Here is a 7,777-nt window from a genome sequence, read left to right as displayed (position 1 = left end):
ATATCAAGATAGAGAAATTATATATTTAGAGTTGCGGTGCAGAAGGCACGGCAAAATCAGACTCCATTGATGGTTCAAAATAACAGAGTGTTCTTCTGTGCAGATTTCAGTCAAAAAATTATTAGAAGGCACCGAGAATTTAATTCAGCTAAAGAAGTGTTGTGGCGAAAGGGTTACAAGTTTGCCTTTCGTTACCTGGTTGTACTTAAAGTTCTTTATGGAAATTTTCAGTCTAAATTTTTTGAAAATGATCATGATGCATTGATTTTTGCTAATTTGTTGCCAGATTTGTGAGGAAATGTTCGGTCACCATTATCGTCGCCTAAAAGGAGGGTAAATGGAAATGGGAATGGAAAGAATTGGAAACACAGAAAGAATGGAAAGAAGGTTGAATTGACGCTGAGTCTTCTTGATATTGAAGACCCGGAACAATCATTTGGATTGGAATTGTTGGGTTGAATATGTCTAAATAATTACTTTGTGAAAGTCTGATTCGGTGGGGGGGGGGGGGGGGGTGGATGACACTGAGACCTGATAGTCATCTGCCGCTAGTGGGTTTTACCACACCCAGAATTTTAGGGAGTTACTACTTTTCAGTAGTTTACTGAGGGGAAGTTTTTTTTTGCTTTTGTGGTATTTTTATATAGGGGGAGGGTTTAGAATATTTAGGGAATTAGGGGAGTAATATTTTATAGTATAATTTTTACTGAAATGTCTAATTTGAACTTTGCAACTTTTAATGTCCAGGGATTGAATAATCCTATTAAGCATAAACAGGTATTGGCTTATATATAAAAAATGAAAGTCGATATTGCTTTTTTGCAAGAGACACATTTGACTGAAAAAGAAAATATGAAATTGAAGAGAGATTGGGTTGGTCATGTATTTTCTTCTTTTTTTCAATTCCAAGGCGAGAGGTGTAGCGATCTTAATTCATAAAAAATTACCCTTTGAAGGTAATGCAGGGAGGGTTTTGAGGTTGAATTGTAAAATGTTTGCTGAATCATGGACTTTGTTAAATATCTACGCACCTAATGTGGATGATGAACGGTTTATGTCGGAGGCTTTTTTCTTGTTAAATCAGGCCAAGGAAAATATTTTGTTTGGGGGAGATTTTAACTGTGTTTTAGATCCTTTGTTGGATTGGTCTCCAAAAAGTATAAGGAAATCAAAGACGGCAATTCAAATAGGGACCTTGATGAAAGATTTGAATTTAATTGATATTTGGAGGAGAGTAAATGCTACAAATATTTCTCCTTTCATTCATTTAGGCATGATTCATTTTCTAAAATAGATTTTTTTTGGTATCGGCACATTTACAAGGTAGAGTACTCAAAGCCGAATATAAAAGCCGGGTCATATCGGATCATTCTATATTGCTTTTCTCTTGTGCAAGTCCAGAAGTGGTGCAATTGTCTTATAGATGGCAGCTTAATACAATGCTATTAAAGAAGTTTATTCACACCTGACATTAGTCTAAATTTTACAGAGTTTTCACCCTTTACAATAAGGAAAGATGCAATGATCATAAAATCAATGATCGTGAAACTTTTCTGACTTCCATCAGCATGCTGAGATGGAAAAGGTATGATTACAGCTTGGTGATATTTCACTTTGAGTTCAGTCACATCATTTGAGTGACAACTTTGTATTTAAAACTAATCTCTCCAATCAGTTCACCAAATTGTCATGTTTTATGCTGCCACTGTCATATCACATACAGCCAAGATTTCTTTTTTCCTGTGGGTGCATCAGAATTACCATTAATTGGTAGTGCAAAAAAAACTGTACACACTATGAACATGTAAACAAACAAAGAACTGTAAACAGATAATGAAAGTAAACAAACTGACTGTGCATCTGTGCATTACAGAGAAAACAAAAAGAAAATAAAGTGCGAAACAAGAGTCCTTAAATGAGTCTCTAATTGAATTTATAATTGAGGAGTCTGATGGCGGAAGGGTAGCAGCTGTTGCTGAACCTGGTGGTGCGAGTCTTGTGGCACCTATACCTCTTTTCTGATGGCAGCAGAGAGAACAGAGCATGTGCTGGGTGGTGAGGGTCTTTGTTGGTGTTGCTCTCTGAGAGCAGTGTTCCCTGTAGATGATATACTCCTAAATAAATGGCCTGAATAGACTGGAATAATAAGTTTTATTTATAATTTCAGTTTTAAAACATAGAACATTATACCAGAATGCTGGCCCTTCATCCCACAATGCCAACAAAAGCTCTGATTTTCTAAGGATGTTCAGGTTTTGTTGTATTCTTCTTGTTATTTTAATAATAGGCCAGTCTAGTACCTGATCATCTTCGATTGAAATAATTTCTACTACTTATGTACCACCTTTTATTCTTGCCACATTTTTGTTGCAGTTGAATCCCCCTACTCTGTCATTCTCAGCCCTCAGGCGTTAAACATTGGTTATATAATGTATATTTACCTCCTGCTGTATTTCTCCACAATTTTTGTGTTCTTCTTTGCATTTTTTGTTAATTTATGGCACTTAAAATACTTTAGAGATAGTCAATGCCTTTGGGGAAAATAAGCTTTGTTATATAGTCAGGATAATGTGAACTATTTTGTAACCGCGCATGAATACACCCTTCTCACTGTAGTAACTGTAGTGCACCACTGTGAGGCGCGCGCGTGCACCGTTTGTGTGTGTGTGTGTGTGTGTGTGTGTGTGTGTGTGTGTATGTGTGTGAGAAAACCTTTTCCTGAGATGGTGAAAGGCATCAGAAAGTAAGTCTCTTCCGTTATTTGAATCTTGCATCTCGAAGTTATTTAAGAAGCTTCCCAAGTAACACAGAATAACAAGCTTGTTCTTTTTGATAGCTGTCTACTCCTGAATCCACCTTTCTTATCGCTTTACTGTACAGAATACAAGTAATTACATAATTGTTTATATTCTCCCCTTTAATGAGTCTATTAATATTGCTTCTCAATACTTATTCCTCAAGAGTTGAAGCAATCCTAACTTTATTACTGAAACTGTCAACTCTTTGCATGTGTCCATGTCTCCTTCTGCTTATTTTTATAGCTATTGCCAGTATGTGGCAATAACATCCCTCAGCAAGTCAAGTCAATTTTTCAAAATCATTCATACCATGCTCGCATGGTAGGACAAGATTGCATTTCTCCAGTACCATGGAGAATATGTACATAGATACAAGTTAGGAAAGCAGTAACACATTAAAATATTAAGGTATTAAGACGTATACACTGAAAGTCCACAGATCACTGTGCACATCTGTACTGGGAGTTTAGGAGCCTGATGGCTTGGGGAGAAAAAGCTGTTTCCCATTCTGGACATAAGGGCTTGAGTGCTTCGGTATCTCCTGCCAGATGGCAGAAAGGAGAACAGTTTACCTGTGGGATGTGTGGCATCTTTCACAAAGTTTATGCTTTCTGTCTGCATTGAGTGTAGTAGATATCCTCCAAGCTAGGAAGAGTCCTTTCCCTTGACTTCACTGTCTTCTGCAAGGTCGTGGTCTGAGGTGGTACATCTTCCAAACCAGGCAGCGATCCAGTTGCACAGGATGCTTTCAATACATCCTCTGTAGAATGTAGTGAGGATGGAGGGTGGGAGATGGACTTTCCCCAGCCTTCATAGGAAGTAGAGGTACTGCTGGGCTTTCTTGACTATGGAACTGGTGTTAAGGGACCAGGTGAGATTCTCCGTCAGGTGCACTCCAAGGAATTTGATTCTCTTGATGACCTCAATGGTAGAATCGTTATCTCCCCGGGCTTCATACTCGTACATTGTGTGCTATTTTAATCAACTGCCCCAAGTGACTACTTCTGAATGTCAACTCAGTAGCTTTACAACTTAATGTTTCCATCTCAGAACTTGGCATCATGGCGAGGCATTCAGTGAATTGGGAAGATCATCGAAATTGATACAATTCCCTAATAATTTCCAGAGCTGAATTCAGCTGTATGGCTTTATCTTTCATAACTTGATGAACCAACACATAAAAATACATTTATGTTTTCCCTATTACTCACTATTACTCCCTTTAGATTTGTTAAGTAGTGCCAGGCACACATATTCTCCCATAGCCAAGCATGTTAGCTTTGAATGAAGATATTCAATATAATAAATATAGATATATGTAAATTATAATACAGCTTTACAATGCTTTGTCCATATTGACAAATTTAATCTTTAGTACAACTGTTGTACGATTAGGTTAACCTTATTTGTCATTATTGTAAACCAATGTACAGTTGTCTCCAATTCAACTACCTGCTGCTATTGTACCTGATGTGATAGATGTGTGGTGGAAGACAGCCACTGCTGCAGTCTTCAGTTAATGTATCTTAAAATGATGTTGCAGTCTTTCCAATCAATTTATGGGTGCAGACAAATTTCATGTTTATAGACCATCCATGTATTTCAATGATTGTATTAGGTAATGGGTCGGTGTTTCCATCTTGACCTGTTTCCTTTCTGAACTGTTCATAATAAAATGCACAAGGTTTTGTGCCTGGCCTTTTACAAAATAACTTTTCCCTCCTGGTCAAATGTTTGTTACTTATTTTGACCTTTGTTTACCTTTCAATTGGTGCATTTTTTTTTAAAGAAGAGTTGGAATACTCAGGATGTAAGAAAGCAGCCGTAGAGAGGGGAACAAGAAGTTTTCCAAGCCCCCAGTAAAGGAGGAGGAATCAAGTGGTGAGGGATGATGGACTTTTATTGGCTAAGCACACATGAACATTGTCAATAAATATATTAACACATTCAGACTCTTGTTAACTGCACCACTGGCAGAACAACCCTGTACAAAAGGTGATAGACAACAGGTAAGTGTTGCTTGGAATCACAGACATGCCAATACATATTTCCGTGTGGTGGTGAGTAATCTTGAAATGTGATGCAAAATGAGCCTGAGAGCTTTTAAAATGTTACTACCTCGCCACTAGTGTCCTAAAGCAACCCAATACACCATCAATAAAAGTAGTCAAGGAATTGGGTATAACTTTGAAGAAGAACAGGCCAATAGTTGACCTGGCCACTAGTTCTCCTTCAATGGTCACTGCCATATTTCCTGCAATGTGCCTGCCTTTGAGAAGAGAGATTTTTGTCACATACACAAGTACAATATACAGATACATGAAAGGTTTACTTGCTGCAATCATACATGTACATAAAATTCACCTGCAACAATAGTATGAATTAAACTAACACATAAGACAAAAAGATAACAATTAAAATAGATAAATATATATATTTGTAGTTGCAATGAGTGCAATAATGATTCAGTACTACAGACAGATCTTTTGGTAGTCCTGGCATATTGTTAGACTTCATGTAGTACAGGGAGGCTCAGGAACTTGATAGCTGTTTTCAAAGAAAACCCTGTTCTTGAACCAAGAGGGCCTCTGTATATTTTATGTGAAGGTAGCAGTGAGAAGTGATTATGATCAATGTGATGAAGAGGAGTATTGATGATGCTGGCTGCCTATTGTGTGTGGAGGAAACAGGGCCTCCCTATCTGGAAGTTATTCAGAAGGTACATGACCTGCCACGAGTCAGTCAAGGTTGGACTCTGGCCTCTAATTAGTGCACACCTTGCCGTTGGCTAATTTATATCACTTTGGGTCATTACTGGCTAGACTCACAGAATAGCCCTGTATTAAACAAGAATGCACAGCATATTCTTTCTCTCTGCCTCATGGTCCAACCCCAGACATTGCTCCATACCAGATCATTACAGTGGACGCCGCTGGCAGGGTTGCGGGCAAGGTGTGCACTACACTGAAGCTGAGCTGTAGCATTGCAATAGATCAATACTTGCAGTGGAACCACATCCCCATTGATCAGGGAATCAGGAGCGTGTGTAAGAGTTCCTATTTATAGTGTTTGAGCAAGGTCGAATATAGCTTTACCATTGTTACACTAACTGATGTCCGAGGTGAATGTCTGCATCGTCACTTATGTGGATTAGTAATTGTGTTCCATTTAACGTTCTCCTCTGTTTGTTTCCCGTGTGATAATAAAAGTTCCATGTGATTGTAACCCTTATGTCCAGACTCATCTCTCTGTGAAGCCACCGAACCTGATGCACAACAGCATCTCACATAGATGGGAGGTCAGTGCTTGTGATGGGCTTGGCTATGGGTTTCCACTTTTTACAGCCTTCTATGTTCCTAGGGACTCAAGTTTCCAAACCTGGCTGTGATACAACCAATAGTTCATTGGGTGTGAAGTACATAGTGAATTCCAGAACTTAAAAGTTCGACATAAATGTAAAGCTTACATACAGCATGGTAACAGGCCATTTTGGCCCACGAGTCCATGCTGCCCAAATTACACCTAATTAACTTACACCCTGGTATGTTTTGAATGGTGGAAGGAAACCAAAGTCCCTGGAGAAAACTAACAAAGACATGGGGAGACACTTAAACACTCCTTACAGACAGCATGGGATTCCAACCACTACACCAACCATACTGCCCCAAATAGCCTTTACTAGGTGCTTTCTCATAAAGCCCATTATTGATTACTCTGCCTTTACAGAGGGACATGAGTGGTAGTAGGAAAAAAAAAAAATCACCCAAATAACATTTCTTCATTGAGCAAATAAGGCCAACATCAGGTTTCCCTCCAATAACTCAGAAGCAAAATGTGTAAGGGTTTCACTAAATAAAATCTATTTGTATCTGAGGGAGTACATTGGACATTTCATTGTGCTCTCAAAAAATGTCTGGCTGTGTCAGCTTATCTTCACTGTTGACCCACAATAGTCTCCCCTGCTATTCTTTAATCAAAAATTTCCATTCTATAACTGTGAAGGAACTTATAAAATCCACCCAACTCCTGGAACTGGCTGTCCATGACCAAAACATTTGTTTAACTCTGCATAAATATGAAAATGAGGCCCAAACAAAAGGAAAGTTTGGTCACCAAGGGATTTTTATTTGATTGATGCTGAACTTGATCCATTAGTTTTCTTCTGAGATAAAAGAGACTCAACTGAATATAGGTCTCCCAAGTGATATTCCACTTATATTACTGGATAATTTTGCTTTTACAAATTCCATTGAAGGCTTTGGATGGAGCAGCTAATTGTGAGAAACATGATTTTTCAGTATTTACAGGGAACATCTGCTCTTTTCAAATTTTTAATGGAGCATGATAGTTCAGGTTTCAAGTTCCACTCTAGATTTCAAGCACAAATTGAGGCCGATACTTCATACATCACAAAAGAAGTGCCACACTGTGAGCGATTTTGCTGTTCAGAGGAGAATGAGTTTGTACCCTTCAAACTCAGTGTCTCTTCATGAATCATAGCCCACCAATTGAAAGAGGCCAAAGCTGCTTAAGGTGAAACATATTATGATAATAAGCTGACAATCTGCTTCTGCAGAATTTCTTCATTCATTGTGTGTAATATTTTTTGCCTTCTGAACAACACAATCAGGAATACATGTCAACATTCAGAAAGAAGGAACACTGAACTAATTATTTTAATCTTAGAAAATTCAAAAGCAACATGGAAAAGATACAAGTCAGACAATTTAATTACATTAGAGTAAAATTATGACCCCCATAACTTCTAGAATTTTATATCTGAATTATTAATTGAATAATGAATCTTTTCCACATTCAAAAAGGAAACAATGTCATGGAACCACTGATCATGAGTAGGTGGAGCAGCATCCTTCTATTTAAGTAAAATCACTCTCCTTAGCAAAAGAGAGGCAAAATAAATGGTGCGACTCTGTACAAAAGATAAAGAAGAATCATTCCCTCCTGTTGTGCCTAAGAGG

The sequence above is a fragment of the Narcine bancroftii genome, chromosome 9 (assembly GCF_036971445.1).
Source record: "Narcine bancroftii isolate sNarBan1 chromosome 9, sNarBan1.hap1, whole genome shotgun sequence".
In the NCBI taxonomy this organism is placed as follows: Eukaryota; Metazoa; Chordata; class Chondrichthyes; order Torpediniformes; family Narcinidae; genus Narcine; species Narcine bancroftii.
Note: the sequence above shows the minus strand (reverse complement) of the source record.